Source organism: Rhipicephalus sanguineus, chromosome 10 (genome assembly GCF_013339695.2).
Source record: "Rhipicephalus sanguineus isolate Rsan-2018 chromosome 10, BIME_Rsan_1.4, whole genome shotgun sequence".
Lineage (NCBI taxonomy): Eukaryota > Metazoa > Arthropoda > Arachnida > Ixodida > Ixodidae > Rhipicephalus > Rhipicephalus sanguineus.
The window spans coordinates 37,888,004-37,908,493 of NC_051185.1; the positions used below are offsets into that span (position 1 = coordinate 37,888,004).

The following is a 20,490-nucleotide window of genomic DNA, read 5'->3' on the forward strand; positions in this document are numbered from 1 at the left end:
AGTATTGCCACTTGTTTTATTGTGGGAAAACCAGATTTAACTCATATTCATAGAAATGCTGGCTAGTGTTAGGTCCTGTTTGTTAATGTAGGCTGCGGTGGGCTATCAGCTTTCAGAACGGCAACCTTGTGTGTGCATTCAACCTCAGCGCAATTCTTCAGTGTTTCATTTCGTTTTTTTTGTGCTTCGATAATAACATCCTTACATCGTGCAAGCGTCGTTATCGCTAATCACGTTCATACCAATGATTTCTCTTGCTGTTTGCTTTTGTTTCGTTTCCCCCTTTTCCTTTATTTTCAAGTCCACTTCCTCGGCCGACGCAATCAATAAAAAGGGACTTGCTTAAAACCGCCCTAGGTTCCTCATCGCCGAGCAACGCGGAAGCTCCAAGCGAGGAAGTAAATGTGACGACAGGAGCGCGGAAAATTAAAACCGCAAACCTCGGAGAAAGTGACCGAGCAAAGTATCGAGAAGAGAAAATTGGAGGGTGGCGGGGGCAGGCAGTCTTTGCTTGGAAACTGTACTTCGATTGAACGACGCGGCGTCCATCCACTCTGCCGGAGCAGCCGATGAGATTAAAGTGGACCGAATTAAACGTGTTGCTGACGACGCGGAACGCGCGCGCTCTTCAACCTTCCTCTTCCTCAGCGTCCTCACGCCGGTCGTGTTCTTCTTCGTCTTTGATGCCGTCTCATTCTCTTCTTTTCCCGAGCAGCCGTTTCTCTTGTTTTATTACCGTTGTCGGGGTCGCTATTGTTTTGAGTAGGAGAACTTAGCGCGCGTCTGTTTCGAAGAAAAAAAAACAGCGCGAAAAGACGAAGTGTGCGCCTGTGTGCGCGTGATTGGGGTGTTGCTCTGGGTTCGCTCATTTCTCTTTCCTCGATAATGCCAAGGATGCTGTCCCTACTGAGACATTCCACATGCTATTGCAATAATTTCATATGTTTCCGTAAAATGCATACCGAAAAATATGCCAACTATATGGAAAACATATGGACTCTATATGGATTCCGTAAGGAAACATATGGACTCTATATGGATTCCGTAAGGGCACGTATGGACTCTATATAGATTCCCTAAAGAAACATATGGACTTTATATGGATTCCGTAAGGAAACATATCGACTCTCCGTTCGGAAACATATGTACTCGATATTGATTCCGTAATGCAACATATGGACTGTATATGTATTACGCAAGAAAACACACGGATTACGCTAGGAAGCATATGGACTCTGTATGGATTACGCAATGAAACATATGGACTCTATATGCATTACGCAATGAAACATATGGAATTATTGGAATGGCGCACGGAATGTTTCATTGGGGTGTAAAACAAACCAGTTTTTCAGAATGAGTATTTCGATCATCATTGTGAAAAATTAAACATTTTGGAGGATAAGTACGTCAAACCATAAAGGAATATCACATAAACACTAAGTCCACTCAAGTAGCGGCGCTGTAGCTATGACACAAAGTACTATCCAACCGCACAACAACACTTGACACGAAAAACAACCGCTGTTAAAGACTGGGCGTGCAAACACGGACGCAAGAGATAAGGTACTACCAACGCCGACTAACGTGACTCTCGTGTCCGTTTTTGTAGGCCCAGTCTTTAACGTGAATGCGTACCAACTAGCCAAGCTCTCGTGTTCTAAACAGCCACTCGGTGACCGAGTATGTTGACCCATACGCCTGCACATACGTATTGACATCTTGGTGCGGTTGTGCGAGCTCTGCGTGCGAGAGCGTATGTATATTATTTGCTCAACTGCCTGGCGGGTCTCATTGTTTATGTTTTACGCAACTTATGTTTACGGCACGGTATTTATGGAAGGCACTGTTTTAATGGGATTATTTTGGGTTCCTTAAGCTGTGCGAGTTAAAAGGATCTCCTGTAAAGCGTGCACTGCCGCATTGACGGTAGTAGTGAGGGAAAGCACGTAGCTGTGGGTTCGTTTTTGCATTATTAACGAGCATGAATGTCGGGCCTGCATTCGAAAATTGTTAAAAATAGATGCGTGTTAATTATACAGCCGTAATGAATTTCATTGGTTTGATCGGAACTTTTTTGTGTGCCATCGCGCGCGTGGCGTGAATCATGAAAATTTGCGCGTTTGCTTAAGGGGAGATGCTACTCGAAGACACTTTTTTATAATATTCACCCTAAAGCAATGAAACTTGAGCTGCTTATAGAACTTTTTATGCTGATTTCAAATATATAATTAGTTTTCCCTTGCAAGTTGCATACTTCTAGTTCTGCAACATGACAAAGTGAAAAACTGAAGCATTTTGCCCCCCCTCTTTTCAGACCTAAACTTCAATAATTTTTTACAATTGATAGTTCATAATGTTTCAAATAAAGTGCGGAATGCAAATAACTAATTAGAAGTCCATACAAATATGTACTAGACGTGAAAATTTTAACGTTGGAAGTTCATATTTCTCCTACCCTAGTAAAAGTTTACATAACTTTTTTTTAATTTTATAATAAGAATATCGAAACTTAAACAAGATAATTGCATTTCTCATACTTTGGAAAAACTTTGGGAAAAATTTCATGCAGATCTGAGCACCAGAAGTAAACGAAAAGGAGGGGCACGTTGACAAAAATGGCAAAATTGTGTGTTGAGAAAACGAGTTTTAAAGTCAAAATTGCATGTTTATTTATCAAAAGATGTCATTGAATGCAACGAAATTTGTACACAAGAAAGAACAATCCTCCTTGTAGTGGCCACTGCCATTAAAATGTGCCGGCACCATAGGTTGGTGGCCCTCACGGCTCTTTCGAGCTGACTCCTCGACAAGAGATTTTTTCTTCAGCGCACGCCGACGGGCCCTTGCTTCTCCTGTTAGTTTTTGAGACATTCTTTCTGGCTGTGCTGTCCCGTGATGTGCCAAGAGCAACCAGATCATGAGACGGGGAGCACGCCAAGCTCTTCCAGAACACGTTCAAAAACTGGAGTGCCCTCGATTAAACCAAACATGTTCAGTGCTGTCATAGCACAATCAACGAAGACTCGTCGTCCTGCGATTTTCTTCGTCTTCGAAGAGTCCGATCTTTTTCTGGGAGGCACATATTCGAATGCCGCGGCAAACTCGTCGGACGCATCGGCGTCACTGCCACTACGCCTTGCGGCAAGCAGAGCGATCTTTTCGTGGTTTGAGTGTTCGGCTTTGATTTGCGCCGGCGTCCTCGAAATTTGTGCGTCGCGTGAAACTCACAGGCCGGTTGACCGCGCTTCCTACGGCAGTTGCTTCATCAATAACGGATAAGCACCTCGATAAAAGCGTTGTCAGCTGCGCTGCTCGACGAGACACGGATCCTGCAAGTAGGCTTCACAGCACACACAGGCGCGCTAGCGGCCCAATGGCGGCTCCCGATCCGTACCACGTGATTTAAAGCCAGTCGCGGCGCTCGAAGAAGGCGTCAGAGGGAAGCGTGCTTCTGTTTATTATTTCTGCGCTGCAGCAGCGCGGGAAACCGTTGTTATTTGAAGAGTGAGGCTCGGCTCTTTGCTCTGCGGTCGACAATGGTGGCAGCTGCGGCGCATATCAGCGGCAAGGTGCTCGAAGATGACACACTTTCGGCCTTTGACAGCCACTTGTGCTCTTTAGACGCAATTTTTAAAGCATTTCCAGTTGAGTCTCGACATTGATTTTTTTTTTTCAGAACAGTAGAGGTACTAATCTTAACAAAACAGGCGAAAACACAAAAAAACCGATAATTTTTTAGAAAACTCGTCTTTTTCGACCCGCATCTCCCCTTAATTGTATATGTTTGTTCGCACACTCGTGGCATGAGTATGTTCTCGTGTGTGTTTGTGTGTGTTTGTGTGTGTGTGCCGTGCGCACTTGCTTACACTTTTGTGTCTCCTGCGACTGCGCTAAGAAGCCAAGGGCATCTCAGTGGCCGGGGGCTCGTCATTGTCCTCCTGCTTCTGCTTCCGGTTCCTGTGTCGCGAGATCCTCTCCGCAATTCCACCGGCGAGCATCAGATCCCGTCTCCTTCCCTGAGCAAACACGGCTCGAAAGACGCGCGCACCTTTCATTCTCTCTTTCTTTCTTCTTTCCTTATACAGATATACACTAGCGCTCTCTCCTTCTCTCTCTCTCTCTCTTTCCTTGGCGCGTCTCGGTGCTGCCACCGCCACTCGAACGCAATCAAGGAAGCTCCGCTCGCGTGCGCGCTCAGCCATGCGGCGAGCAGTGACGACCGGCTTTGCCTGCCTGCCTGCCTGCCTCGCAGGCGTTATAGCTGCTGGCGCTTGCTGTCTCCGCGTTCCCCTCGCCCTCATTCTCTTCCCCGCTTCTGTGCCTGTTACGGTGCCTGTGTGCTTCCTTCGAGTTGTATATAGGTCTGCTTATTCGGAGTTGATTCTCCTGCCACCGCGCAGAGGTTTTGCGTCTCTTCTTATCATTCCTTTTCGTCTTCTTTTTGGTCGCTAGATGTCTCCGTTGCTCTCTTTTTCTGTTCTTTTTTTCACTGTCGATCTTCGTATTCTTTTTTCATCTTGCGTGTTCTTCGCTGTGTCGCCCGATTCTCTCTCTCTCTCTCTTTTCCACATACGATTTCCTTATATCCCACCTTCATTCCTGTATGTGTGTCCTCTTTCTTCTTCTTGTTCTTCCCTCCTCCTCCTACTTTATTCTGTTGTCTCTCTTAGACTCAGCTAGACCTCACCCGCTGCTGCGCGATTCAGGGTTGTGATTCCTGGTGCTACGTGTTCGCTTCGTCTCCTGCGTCTCAGACGCTCTCGCCTCCAGAGTTTTGCCACGTGGGCCTCTGTCCGTGCAGAGGACGTCGTTGGGTTTCACGAGCCTTTATGATTTTTCGTTACTATCTTTTTTTTTCTTCCGCGTTTTCTTCGGCTATACCTTTCGTGTCTTTCCTTCTTTCTTCTCGTATTTTTTTTTCTAATACACAGGGCCGTTGTTCTTGAAGTTGAGGTTGAAATCCTACGTGATTGGGCTCACATCCACCTTGGGGGGGTGGGGCAAGAAACGGATAGCCCGTGAAAAAGGGCATAGATGGATTGTATGCCTTTTGAAAAATTTTAGGCTAATCGATATAAATTAATACTGCTAACTTGTGATTTTAGGTCGGCACCGTCTTGATTAAAAAAATTTTTTTTCAATACCGGAACAAAGATTCCTATGAGAATGTCCTGACGACGACCTACTGTACTCCTGAGCTGCACAAATAGCGGTCTTCTAGGGGAGCGCATGTCCCAGCTCTCGTTCGACCTCTCGCCGTTGGTGGCGCTTCTATAACCTGTTTGCCTGCTACTTAGACGGCGTTGAAGTGGGAACGCTCGCATTCTGTGGCATGCATTTGTCTGTTTTTGCAAACTTAGATGGTTAAGTAAGCTATTCAATGCGGTTAAGTATTCATGGACATTGGTTGACTAACGTGTAGACTTGCAAGGCGTGAGACTTCCTGTATGGTGCCGTGTCCATTCAAATGCAGAACATTTCTAAATCACTTGTCATATCTTTATTTTCGAAGTATTTTGCATTTATGTGTAATGATTACACGATATTACCGCTCTGCGCTGCCCGAATCATCACTACGAGCGCTGAAGCTGACGTCAGCGAACAGGTGCTGACTAGCGCCACGCTGCTCATACGTTCTTTCCATAGCGGCAAAAGGAGTGAACTAGGGCATGTGTGCTGGAGTGGGGACACCTGTGCAGGTCTGGAGTTCTAGTGGGTCGTGGTCCTGATGAGGAGGCTGCCAAGGGCATAATATTTGAAATATCTAGATCCATTCCAATTATTCGACGAAATTCGTCCTTGCTCCGTTCTCCTCTTCTTCATCACTGCTCCCTTGACACTGTCTAGCTTCTTCACCCGAGTGCCGGACCGATGGCGTTGAAGTCTCTTTGAGAAGTGTCCCTCTCCGGGGATCGAACCCGGGTCGAACGCTTATTCGGCGCTGTCGCCCCGTTCCTAACTGTAAAGCTAGCATTCCTGCGATGCAGTTAGCCCAACTAATGGCGACTAGTCTCTTACTGCAAACAGCGTGTTCAAGCGCACTCTGCTTGCCCTGTGATGCGGGAAATGTGGACTCAGCTGTCTTGCTATAAAACGCGTACAATAGACAAGCTCCAACACGTGAAAACTCGGAGCTCCTCTCCACTTGAAGCACAACTGGTGCCGCCATTAGTTGGGTGAATGGGCAGCGCAGGGAAGCGCACTTGGGGATTATGAAAAGGGTCTAATGCAAACGGAGAATTACCCGACAACTGGAAGCACTTGATGACACTGAATAAGAAGTCTCTTCCGCCACCTTGCGGGATTCCACAGAACTGATATTGCCGTATTCGGAGAACGAAGTATTTAAACCCCAATTCGACACTGTCCCGGAAAACCTGCGTGTCATTTTAAAAGGATTTCTTTAATTGTAGACGCGCACCCTGTACGTTGGTTTTCTGGCACAATAACTCTACTTGTTGCAGAGCACGCTTTGCAGGCAAATTGTGCTGTAGTGTATACCGCTCGTAAAGTATTGCAGTAGTGTTATTACTCGTACTAGTAGTATTATTACTCTCTCATTCCACAGTGCTCGGCTGCTGACCCGAAAGTCGCGGGTTCGATGCCGGCTGCGGCGGTCGCATTTCAATGTAGACGGAATCGTAAAGAGCACGGTAAAAAATACCAAATAGTTGAAATTTCCGGAGCCGTCCACTACGGCGTGCCTCATGATAATATCGCGGTTTTGGCACGGAAAAGCCCTGAAAAATTACTATTAATGTTCATTCATTCATTCATTCATTCATTCATTCATTCATTCATTCATTCATTCATTCATTCATTCATTCATTCTATCTGCGGGCGAAGAGAACGCGCGGCTGGTCGTAAAATAAAGTTTAATTCTCTCTCGTCCGTCCGAGTCTGCAAAGAAGGAAAAACAAAATGGGGACGCCTTCTGTAGAGACGTGGGAAGCAAGCGGCGCGGGCGCTGTTTCGCTTGCGGGTCACGTCTGCTCTATACGATCGAGCTTGAAAACGCCCGCTGGTTCGAAAATGCATTCTTTCCTTCGTCGCCCGAGCGGAGGCGTTGTTCAGGTGTTTAAAAAAATAAATGTTTAAGAAAACCGTTACCTCCGGCATTTGTACCGAGACCGGGGTTTGGGGGCGTTAGTTGCGATTATGCGACGTGGATTTGCGTACTTTACGGCCGTGTTCGATGGAAGTTTCACGCGTGACGCTCTGCCAGTGACAGCATTCGCTCGTTTGTAGACCCGAAACTTCGTCATTAGCCGCGCCGCGTGCACGTATCTTATGGCGGTCTAAATGGGGTTCGTCTATTCTGCCAATGATTATTTGCCTTGGGCGCTTTACGGCAGCGACGTTTGTTTCGGGGCTCATTGTTTATGAATTAGTTGGGATTCGAGTTGGAGGTTGCAGACCAAGGAGGTTAAAAAAATTGCTGGAGTGGTGATTATTGCGCAAGAGTGAAGCCGTGCCCACCAAAACATGGCGACGGCGCCCGCCATCTTAGTAGGGGCACCATAAACCATCGGCGTTTGACGAAGGAAAGCGAGCGTTTTCCTCGCACGCCAGACGAGTTTAATATGGCAACTTTTACAAGTCAGATACTTCTCCAAGTGTGTCTTTGTGTTACCAGTTTTCGTTAGTAAGCCTCAAAGTCATGGCAAATTTTATTGGAGATCAATCGCCGATACTCCTCTCGACGGGTTACTTTTGTCGGCAACAACGATCTTTTATTCTATAATTAACGTAGTATTCACACTAACAGATCAAAGGCATCTGATCTGAAAGAGCATGTTTCCGAGCTCTTTGGTGGGCAAAAGCTGGCTTCACTTTCGCTGGCAAGGCGTTGCGAGAGCTTCCACTCCATAATTTTTTTTTAACCTTCTTGTTACAGACATGCAAGTGGTCAAGCGGAGAGGGGGTTTCCTCAGTGCTAAACCGTGTCCATGTTCGCCTAGCTCTGCATCACTTCGCAGTACATCGCTGAGGCTTCCCCTCAGATCCGCTGTACTTTGACCTTCACGACGTTTAGTAGGTTAGAGCCACGCATAAAGTGTAGAGTTACGTGAGATTGGACCCAAGATGATTTGCTGCTAGTCTTACTTCGTAATAAATGGCACTTTGTTGGTACCGCATTGATGGCTTCGTCCTTGCGGCGAAACTGTGATATTTTTCGAGAAAGCAGCAGCAATGATGACGAGAATCAATCAATCAATCAATCAATCAATCAATCAATCAATCAATCAATCAATCAATCAATCAATCAATCAATCAATCAATCAATCAATCAATAAGTAAATAAATAGATAAATAAAAAATCTTGTTTCACGTGCCAATGAAGTGTGAGGTTTTAGTGATGCGCACTCATGAAGTAACAAAATAATCCCACGATGAGAGGCCGCTCCTGATGGCGAGTGAAGTCGAACTTGATCTTCATTTGCAGGTTCTTGACCTCGGCTGCGCCAATGTAAAGTTTTTATGCAGACCATGCGACTGCATCGGTTTATCGAGACATTCTTAACATCGTCGTCCTCTTCTTCTTCCTTGGCCCCTCCTTGCTGGCGTTAGCGATGTGGATCGCTACAAAGTATAACAAATAAAGTCTATGCTAGTATGTAAGTACTAGAAGAGGAAAAACATAAACAAAATAAGAGGAAGAAGATCAATACTACAGCTACAACATGGCAAATAATAATAATAATAATAATAATAATAATAATAATAATAATAATAATAATAATAATAATAATAATAATAATAATAATAATATAGCAATATAAAGCCTGTTTTAACCAGTGGCTTCATGAGGGACAACGAAATGCAGGTAACTCTTGATGTGACCTTTGACCTTCCACCGACCATTGCAGTCATCCGTGTTCATTGGCGGTGTAACGGAACACCGGTAGTGTCCTGCATTGTCAGAGTGCCTCACGGTGAGGATCATGCTGTCAAATTGCTGCTTAATCTCTGGATTAACCTTAAACAATTGATTACGTTGTCACTCCGGTGAGGGGCGGCAATGCGTGTGGCCCCGCTAATAAATTATCGCTGCTTCTTGACATTTTTGACCCCCGTAATCGCGACCCTGACGGCCGCAACCCTCGATTTTTCGTTACTTGAAGAATGAGTTGGCGCGTGTCGAACGCTCCCGAGCGCTAGCGGCTTGTTAATTGGCCGAGTGAATGAGGTTCCCGCCGAAGTTCGCGGAACTCTTTTACGTTAGCGCGTTCGCTGCGGTGCTTTAATAGATCGACATTGGGAAGGTTCTGAGACTGATTAATTGCTGTCGTTAATTAGAGGGCCCTTTCTTTAACCTTAGAAATCCGACGCACCAGGCTTCGTTTGAAGATGGTGCCTTTCTATAACTGAGGAGGAAAAAAAAAACTCACAGGGTCCCGTATGCATTCACCTAAGACCATAGAGTTTCCTAAAATTAACTAGAGGGGACTCTGGCGCTGCGATCGTTCAGCTACCATGGGAATGATGGGTAGTACACACATTTGCCTAGTCTTCGTGCTTCCGGCTTCAAACGTACTTGTGGCTTTGTGTATTGCTATATTTTGGTTTTCTTTCAGATAAAAGAATGGATCGTTGTGAACTTCGTGACCAGATTTGAGTCGCTGAGCCTAAAGAAGTTAAAGTGGCGAAGTGAAACTGCTGACTTTTGCTGAAATTCGTTTTGCGACAAAGCGGATGCAGCCGACGCGGAGCCAAACTTAGCCGAAAGTACGAAGTTTAGACAAATTTTTGTACTACCCATCATTCCCATGCTGGCTGAAGCGTCATGCGTTGCAGCTTCCATAGACACTAGCGCCAGAGTTCCCTCTAGTAAGTATTGTAGGAAACTCTATGCCTAAGACGACTCGAAGGCGAAAGCCATCTTCTTTTTCTTCTCTGTTGATGTGTTGATCTTACCCCGCCACTCACCGAAAGCTTTCTGCGCCTAACGTGGTTTTGCGTTGCCTCCGGGATTGGAGGCACCTCACCTGGCTCTGCACTACCGCCGTGATCGGCCCGCCTTTGACTAAGTTACGATGTAATGTGATGACCTCGTCATGTGCCGTTGCGTGAGGTGAGATAACAGTAACGCCATGAAGATGTCATAATGACGTCGCAAGTTTTGGCAGTCTGTGACGTCATGGTGACGTCATATGGTGAAGTCGTCACGTGATGATGAGTTTTTGCTGCAATCGTGTTTCCCCGTCGCCGCGCGACGCCGACGGTCAATTTTCGCGCTTCATGGGCATCTGAGGCTTGCGCCTTAAAAACAGCTTAACGAGAACGGGGACTCTGAGGAACAAATACAATTCTACGGGACAAGCGCTGATCATGGCTCTTCCTGTTGTATTTTGAGCGTGAAATGCTTTTATCTGCCATTGTTGACGGCTTTGAAGCGATCTTGACACACAAGCCGGCGCCGTTATTCGGGCACTCAGGTGAGAACATCCGGGCAATCCGCCAAAAGTTTAAAACATGCAGTCTCTGACCTTTAAACCTTTGTAACCCTAACTGACCAGGTATACGTTTGAAGTACAGGACATGCACTACGATGCGAGGCATTCAGCCAGGCTATTGTCTCCAGTAGTGTAAGTTTAAATGTCCATTTGCGGAGTAATGGCGCTCCCCATGACATTGTAAGCACTATTGACACATTTCACCAGTATCATTTATATATGGTCATCATCTTTCCAGTTCTTCGTGCTTATCTGGGGCAGTGCCTATGGGATAAACGGGTCGGCGAACATAATAATAATAATAATAATAATAATAATAATAATAATAATAATAATAATAATAATAATAATAATAGTTGTTGTTGTTGTTGTTGTTTTTATTATTATTATTATTATTATTATTAACAACAACAACAACAACAACAACAACAACAACAACAACAACAACAACAACAACAACAACAACAATAACAATAATAATAATAATAATAATAATAATAATAATAATAATAATAATAATAATAATAATAATAATGCATGAAAACGTATCAGTGGCAAAAGAAACTCGTATTTGATCGATCTCACCGACCATCATAGATTCGTGACGTCATCATGTGTCGAAAGCGATATCAGTAGTTGAAAACTACATATTTTTTTTCGGCGCATTTGTCACTAGTTCTTCGATTGTGTACCTTCGTTACGCGCCAAAGCGACATGCTGTATGTCAGTCTGTGTAACTCGCTCGTTTCCTTTTTCTCATTTGTTTTACAGGTAAGAGACAACTCCTTTTGGAATCATGGCAGTGAATTCAGGTACCGTGCATTGTACTCTCTAATCCGTGCAATTTCCCCGCGAAAATTGATTAAGAAGAACAAAAGAACAGAACTTGATTTACCGATGGAATGTGAGCGCTAAGCTTTCGACCGATGCGACTGCTTCTTCTATATATTTTTTTAACGATTAGCAGAGGAGCGTGGTGGCTGTTGCTACGCCCGAGTATATAGCTTCATCAATATATATATAACGTGAGGCCGTGATCTCAACTAGGCTATGTATTTAAGATTCTCCGGTGTTCCTTGGGATGGCTTGGCAGTGGTTTTAGCTTTGCCAAACGTGTCAGTGAGCCCTCAGATACTACATTCTAACATTAGATATGCGAGTTGAGCCAGTTTCTGCGAGTTGACTTCAAACTAAAGTAAGTAGCGCAAGAAGGACAAAGGACAACGTGAGGAAATTAGGCAAGACGCGGCGCTAAACTTTCAACTTTTTGTGCTAATTAGTTATGCCTGAAGTACATACCGATAATTTCGCACCACTGACGCGAGCTTTCTTTTTATTTTGTCTGTCTAACGAAGCGGAACGAATGGCGTTTAAGTAAGCATTTCTTTGTTCATGCGTTAATCCCAGGCTCACGCGTTTCAGCAGGTGCTGAAAATCGCGCGTGCTGCGTTCGAAATGCATGTCAGAAAAAGAAAATTAAACCTGGATTAGTTCGACTCGATCGGGCCATTAAGCGAGCCTGGAAAGAAACAATTAGTCGGGAGCCAATATCTGTCCCGCTGGTACTGAGTAGTAGTTAGTCGGTGCCCGTTGTACCGTGGTCGGATAAATTGCCGGCTCCCGAAATTCGGAATTGCTCACCGTGAAACGACGCGGGGCCTTTCGAATTTCGAAACGAACTCTCCCCTGCCCTTATTCTCCATCACCCCCTGCACCCCCAACTACCCCCCCCCCCCCCCAAATCCACCAGCGTCCCTAGCTCGTGCGTCGCTATTCGCGTTTCGGCATTTCCGAATCGGAGTTTCGCCGCGGGGGTTTTTCCAATTTGCGTGTCGCGTCTATGGCGCGTTTCGCGCTAGGATCGCTGGGTGTGAGAGAAACGAGTCGAACTCTTAGTGTGAGAGAAACGAGTCGAACTGTTCTATCCTGCCAACGTTAGGCGAAACAAAATCGAATACGTCAAGATATCGCGCACGAATACGTTTCGTTTTAAAACGAAGACACGCCAAACGCCGACCAAAAGTGAAATGCTTTTAAAAATTCAACAGACGTTTCGGCTTGGAAGCCTTGTTCTCATCAGAGTGGCCCGTTGAGGCGAGGTTAATAATTAATGATTGTTGGGTTTTACGTTCCGGCAACCACTATATGACTATGACAGATTCCCTGGTGGAGGGCTCCGGAAATTTCGACCACCTGGGGCTCTTTAAGGAGCACCTAAATATAAGTACACGGGAGTATAGCATTTCGGTTCCATCGATGCGCTGCCGTCGCGGCCGGGGTTCCATCCCGCGACCTTCGGGTCAGCATTTGAGCACCATAATCTCTGTTTTAGTGCGTGACGGAGAGCAAAGTGATTCTCCATACTGACGGGAACACCAGTTGCTTTCTTCTGCGATCAAGCTCGCCTTGGCCCTGTCAGCCTCATAACTTGAAGTTGCTACGTGTTCCGAAAGTGCGTTGGGAGTCAGCGTTCTTCTTGTCCGCTTCGGTGGTACAGTGGTTACGGCGCTCCGCTGCTGACCCGAAAGTCGCGGGTTGGATCCCGGCCGCGGCGGTCACATTTCGATGGACGGGGGAATGCTTAGAGGCCCCTGTATTCGCAATGCCCACGAACTATAGGTGGCGCGCCGTGCTTTTCAAGATGGCGCCAGGAGGAGGGTCAACCCGTTTGTTAGCATAGGAACAGATAGGACGTGCGGACGTACGGACCGTGCCACTTTCACCGGATGAAGTCACGAGCTGCGCTGAAATGGATATGAGACTAAAATACTTTCCCAAACCATGGAAAGTGCTAAGTACTCGCCACCTAATTATTTGCTGCGAAGTGAAAGGTTATATTTCAGCTCCGTTATCGTGCATAACGATGCTCTGCGAAATCCTGTGCGTGCTATATACATAAACATGTATGAACTAGAATTGACGTATGAGCTGAACGGCACTCCGAGGTAGTACGTACCGAGCCTGCCTGACGGATTTGCCGCAGTAGTAGGCCGCCAGCGAGTAGCGCCATCGCTACTGCGCGTGATGATGGCTTGCAAACATAAAAGTGTTCTGTGATAATACCCCGTCGTCATTACTTGCGCAGTCGGAAACACGGAGTTACGTCTTCAACGGAACACAAGCATTTAACATGCCATTCAGTAGCGCTTGTGTCACAGCCATGCTGAGACTCTAGCCGTGTGTACTTCACTCGCATGTTGCAGGTTCGATCAGCACGATAGAAACATGAATATCGAAAAGAACGCACACGTATGCTTTTCGCAACGTCGAAGAAGTTCGCCGAGAGGCGTGGATTGTGGCCGTGACTGCACGTTCCATCGCTCTAACCATTTCGCTTCGCTGGTCGAGCGTGCCGCGTGTTGGCGGCATGCGGCGCTCCATAATATCCACAATAATTGTGATACATGCAATGCACAAGAGGAACAATGCTTTTATTTTGATCTCGCTCAAGGATATTATACATTAAATACAATCAAAGTGACTTACGAGCGTGAAAGAACATTAGCGCTCGAGGGGACGTGAAGTGCAACTCGCTCCTCGTGAGTTAGCAGCTGGTGGTTCATCGTCGCTGTCACTCTCGGTGCTTTCACAGTCTTCTACGTCCAGTGAAAAATCCTCGTCGTCAAGATGGTTTCTTTCAACATCACTGCTGAAAGCAATCCGAAGAAATTCCTCCGCCGAACGACTGCGACCACTCCGCGTCACCACGTTCACAATTAGAGAGACGTCTGGCCGCGGAGAACGTTTTGCTCTCAGACCGGTCAACAAGCAAATCGCTTGCAGTGTGCTGCCACCTATCAACAAACGTACAAAAACAAGCGGCGCAGCGGTGGCTATGAAACCCAACACACTGGCGAAGGACGGCGTGGATGGAAAGCGTTCGCTCCATGAAAGGCGTCGAGCAGACGCGTCCTCGAATGATTGAAACGTCGCTCGCACGATTCGTAACAGCGCTTTGCTGACAAAGGATAGAGGCCCTATTTTCATGTATCGCCAACTTGAGATCGCTCAGTTATACATGAGGCTGAGCACATCGCGAGCCCGCGCGACCTCCCTCCCGCGTACAGTGTTATGGGACTCATGCACTACAAGAAACACTCACCAATTATATATGCAAGTAAAACAGGGTGAGCTTCAACTGAATATGTCAGACGATAACATTTAACTTACCAACGTGGCTACAGAAAGCCTCGCGAAGCTGATAGTATGCGTACACTGTGGGCTAGCATTGAAAGCGCGAGTTGCCACGTATTTTCACGAAAACTTCGCGTCTCGCAAGAACGAATCAGATTTCTCGTGTCGCGGAGGGCCCGGTTTATTCACTGATGCAGGGAACATGCAAAGTCGTAGTGTTCCTTTCTTGCCAATGCGTTAACACTGAGGCTAGCACAGCCGAACAAGGGAGCGACTGCATAGTGCCGCCATTTTGTCGTCTACTAACCCTCCTCGAGAGGACGCTCCTGAATTCCGCTCGGTGGCGCGACAGTCTATGGGCATTGCGAATACTGTGCGATGTCAGTGCACGTTACAGTCGTGCTCCGACGTCGATGGAAGGGAGAGTTTAACTATGAAGAGAGCGGAAAGGACAGGCCACCTTATCGAGCGACCAGTGACGGTGGGCAGTGATGATGCGCACAACGTGGCGTGTTTCCTTTCCCTAAAGAGCTCAGCGACGAAACTCCCGGTCGCCGTCACATCCGGGAGAGTCACGTGACTTGAGCAGAAACGTCACGTGTGACATCGCTGGCAGAGCGGCATGACGCGGTCGACTCTGGTGGCCCTGTCTGGCAGCGATGATGCTGGTAAAATAGTGATGCTGCCGCTACGTCACTGCGTAGTTGAGAAGCTTATAAGCTACCATAATTTATAATTTATGTTTCGCTTGGTTTATAGTTTTGTAGGATAGTTTATAGGCTTTGGTTTTCGCATTATTAAGTGTAGTCGGTGTAAAAAGTTTAATGACCAGTGTGTCGGAGATAACTTTGAGTTTCAGCAATTTCTTACTGTATTCCCTCGAACTGCACAGTACGTGTTGTTAGCTCGTCGTAAAACGGGCCAGAAATATGAACTCAAGGCTGCCTGTCAATGCTGCGAGAACATTCAGCCTTTTCTTGTGTCCCGTGGTCTCTAAACTTTGGCAAATGAGTGTACCTTTATTTGGTCTCTCACACCATGACTAGATGTTCTCCTTCTCAACCTTCCTCGAACTACAGCACAAATACACTTGTCCAGAGTTCTTTACAGACGCCTCAAAGTCCAATACTTCTGTGTCTTACGCAGCCGTTGGTCCATCCTTTTCCCACTCTGGCATTCTGCACCCCAATTCAAGTATCTTCGCAGCAGAAGCTTACGCGATACTTGTAGCCGTTAAACACATTAAGGAATTAAAATTAATACGTGCAGTCATATACACGGATTCTCTGAGCGTCGTAAAAGCATTGAAAACTTTGAAAAAACATAAAAACCCTGTCCTTGTGTCGCTTTACTCCCTTTTATGCACGCTACACACATTCAAACAACATGTTGTAGTGTGCTGGGTGGCAGGGCACCGCGAGATGGGGGGAGATGTTTTGGCGGACCAACTAGCTGCCACTGCCCACGACAACGTTGACACCAATACATCAAACGCTGTCCCTGCACTAGACCTTAAAGGGATACTGAACAAAATTTTCGCCGCCGAGATAAATGGCCCAATTGAAAGATTGGGTGCTGCAATTTGTTGAAACAACCTTCATTTCAGCCAGAGACGAGCAGGAAATAATGAATTTAATGCATTTTTCGTAAATTGGCGCGTCTAGCGGCCGCGCCGCGAACTAGAGAGGAAGTGACGCGAAACTCGGCGGATACTGGCTCGCCAACCGTGCTCGCTGCAAAATCGCTTACCAATCGACATCGCAAGCCGCCACACGCTGCCGCGCGTCTCTCTCAAAACGTGTTCTCACGGTCGGGAAGGTGTTCTTGAGAGGAGAGGTGGAGAAAGGGAAGTGGCAGTGCAGGAGATAGCGTGCCGGTTGCCCCCCTCTTGCTGGAGCATTCGACGTCACGGCCGTCGACAAGCGCACTGGCGTGCCTCTCACAATCCACTAAAAATACGGCCAACTGCTCGAAATTACGTGAAATAAACGCTGTGTATAGGAACAGTCGTGTCGTCCGAGTCAAATGCAAGTGTTTTCGTAGCTTTTTCAAATTTTTGTTCAGTATCCCTTTAAACCCTTCTTAAAGCAAAAGCTCAGGGCTTATTCGCAGCGCTCGTGGCACAGACAAACTCAAAACAAGCTACATGTTATTAAGCCGAATCTTGAAATTTGGCCACCAGTATCCAAGTCACGGCACACACAAGTAACACTTACGAGGCTACAAATAGGACACACCCACAGTACACATGCATACCTCTTGTCCGGTGGTGATCCACCTGTGTGTGATAGATGCGGTGAGCCACTCACCGTACTACACATTTTAATACAATGTAAGGAATTAGATGCTATCGGAAGAAAACATTTTCCGTTTCCCTACCGACATCAAACACCATTGCATCCATCCATGTTCATAGGTAGGGAACCGCTTTTTAAATACGAATCATTGTTCGCGTTTTTAAGGGAAGTAAATAGTTTTCACGTCATCTTCTCTGGCAACCCGTAGCACGACCTCTGACAAGAGGTTGATGCTGCGGTGACTACATTAACACAGCGCCTGCCTCGCCGCCCTTGGACACAAGGGCTGTTGCCGAGGCATTCGTGCTCTGGCCATTTCTGTATAGTCTCATTATCACGACCCCTTGTCATTCATTCTCACTGCATACATCACGTCACTCTCATAATTTTAATACCTATATATTTTACCCGCCCTAGGGCTTGGAATTTTAGGCCCCTATACAGCCGCGTAACAACATCATAGCTCACATCCCTTTCAGAGCATTGTTATTTTTTTTTTTGGCAGTTTTCATGGCGCTCTTTGACCAAGCTTGGCCCTTGCGCCATTAAATCCCACATATCATCATCATCATCATCATCTGTTTCTCAACCTTTTCTCGGAAAGTAGTGTTGCTCATACTAACCAATGTATGCGATTCAAAGAAATATCGGTTTACGTCGAAGAAGAAGAAACAAAAAAAGAAAGACTGATGGAAATGTTTATCCGCTCGCGCAAGCACGGCGAGCGAATCACCGGCGTCGCTTATCCCCGCCTCTCGGTAGTTTGATTTGAATACACGATTCCTTGAATTCCAATCGTTATTTAAATTCTCGCTCGGAGTGCTGCGAGTCTCGGCTTAATGTGTTCGCTGTACCGTGTTATTCGATCGCATATTTTTTTTTTTGCTAAATTTCTTCATTTCGGTGTACGCGTTTATTATTTTCTTTTTTCGCTTGCACGTCGCACGGATCGGTGATTTAAGGCATCGGTAGCTCGTGCGTAAACTTACCCGAAAACTTTTGCATTCGCTCCGCTGCTTTTGTTTGGCTGACACTCTTTTGCTTGCTTTCAGGAGAGTGCGTGATGTAATTGCCGTGGGCAAGAATGAAGGCAGGTAGAAAAAGTGATGTGTGTGTGTATGTGTGTGTGAGAGAGAGAGAGAGAGAGTAACGTGTGCTGAAAATTCTGATTCAACTTTACTTTATACTACCAAGTTTTTTACCATTGCTTTATCCCCACTAAAATCTTGAAATCGTGATTATTTTACCACCGTATATATGGCTATGACCGTGCCTTCCGAGCAGTCTCATTCTCCTCCTCATATTTTTACAGTACTGTCACGAAGGTCGCATAGATGTAGTTGTCGAACGCCGTCACACACAAGAATTCCTTGCAATCAATCAACTGAAACTTTTCAAATATCGGGAAGTCGGCCGCGATGGTATGGTGGTGACGGTGCTCGGCTGCTGACCTGAAAGTCACGGGTTCGATTCCGGCCGCGGCGGTCGCATTTCGACGAAGGCGACACGCTAGAAGTCCGTGCACTGTGCGATGTTAATGCACGTAAAAAAACCCCAAATGTTTGACATTATCCGGATTCGCCCTACTACGGATTGCCTCATAATCAATCGTATCCTGGTTTTGGCACGTAAAACACCGCAGACTATTATTATTATCAAATATTAGGAAAGTTGCACATAATTTTATAGCGCGGCTAGGGGAGTGGTGGCGTTACTTAACTACAGTAGTTCTTAGTAGCGAGTATGAAGAGCGGAGACAGAGTGGATACAAACATGGCACTCTGCGTTTAATCCATCCTGCGGTATACTGGAAAATAAATTTCGATCAAGCACACCACAAACTTTCAGGAGCGTGGCTTCATGGCGAGTGTGTTCGTCGTCAGTGGTACATTTGGAAGTTATCCCGACGGCCACAGTTGTCAACGCGTAGGCAACGGCTCCTATTAAATCGGAACTGCTTCCTGATCCCACTTCAATTCCCCTAAAGTTGGCAGTAACGCACGCACGGCTGCTCGAGGTGAAGCCAGCTTTCAGTCAGGGAAAACGAAATGTTGGGTCAGCATAAAGCCGATAGTCTTAAAAGTCCCCCTAAACAACCTGTGAAATACATAGAAGGAGCGCGTTATTTTCTCCTGGTATTTTCCGTCTTATTGGCACAGTGTGTGACGCCAGCAGTCTGTTCACGTGACGTCACGAGGAAATGAGCTCTCCATTGGTCAATGCACGAGGGATATCAGTTGTGAATTGTTTCCTACCATGCTTTGCCGTGCAGTTGCAAGCCAGTTCTGCCTTGTCTCGCATGACTATCGTGCGCGATCAACTGATTTCGCTTCGTTTTGTGCGTTTTCCGACTGCGCAAGCAGATAACAGGGTGTAGCCTAAAAGCGCGAAATCCTTATAAGCTCAACGCTTAGTGCTGACATTATCCACGTCTTTTATGAAGAAATAAGTGGCGAGGACGGAGATTGCGCCTGTAGGAAGGGTAGTGCAGGCCATAGAGAAAACCACTCTCTCGTCTTTGAACTCGGAGTGGTTTAGGGGCTCTTTAAACCGCGGCGGCAGGTACTTAGTTGAACGTACAGACATCGAGCTCTCGACATTAACTTCCGCTGAAGCGATATAGCATGAAGACAACACGGTAAGGGAGGTCGCAAGTGTCCCTTTAGGTCCGGAAGTGGCCCTTTGGACGATTCCACCAGGCCGTTTCCTCCTTTACTGCGTAGTGATCTTCGTTACTCCATTGCTTCTTTCACTTGGCTAGAAGGTCGTTTTAAGCCCTGTACGAAGAACGGAAATGCGGGCCCTTAACGGAGGGCATAACTTTTATTAAGGCCGGCGTAAGCCGAGCGTTTTAGCCCTCGCCCGTCGAGGGCTCGTTTGAGACAATGTCCGTACGGTGGCGCGGCGTTCGTACTTAGGCCTAACAAAACGGGGTGCAGACGGCGTCGTAACGGTGGTCGTGGCAGCGCCTAGCAGACGACAACCAGTGAAAATGCAATAGGGGTAATCACATTTTCTCCAGACGACGCTTTTTTCGCAACCCTCTTACAACAGTGCCGTAGGCCTGTCCGTCTCGCCTCGTACGGCCGTTGTAGTCCGGTTTCGCTCGTAAAAAACGGTCTTTAAAGCGGCGCTGCTACCGCTACCGGCTACATGGGTTGCGGAGCTGGGAGAAATGCAGTTAGCCGCTTTGAAGACCGTTGTCCGGTCGTTTATTTCTTTGTTTTTGCTTTCCAGCGTCGGGGAATAAGTGGACCGAACGATTGTCGCGTAAAAAGGGGTGAGGGGGCGGGGCGTTTAAATGCAAACATGCGTATTTCTGGCTGTTGTCACGAGGAAGTATGGGCGACTGAGGGTTGCGACTTTAGTGGAGCGTGGCCGCTTGTTTCGGATTGCTTGTGCGGTTGGTTCGTATTCGAAGACGGGGAAATGGCGGTGTTTCGCCATGCAGAGTTCGCTTTTGGGTGGACGTGTTGTTTGTCTGATTGAACGAAATGTCTTGCGAGCATCAATTTTTTTTTCTTGTTCAAGCTTTTGTATCAATATTCATGGCTAAATGTGATCTTACTGTGTGAATCAGTCACTGAATAAATGAATGA

At 46.5% G+C, this 20,490-nt stretch overlaps 1 protein-coding gene across 2 annotated transcripts in view; it reads left to right on the forward strand.

Moving 5' to 3' along the window:
- LOC119371680 (E3 ubiquitin-protein ligase MIB1) overlaps positions 1-20,490 on the forward strand; it is a 526,638-nt gene that overhangs the window by 151,764 nt on the left and 354,384 nt on the right. The window lies entirely within an intron of this gene.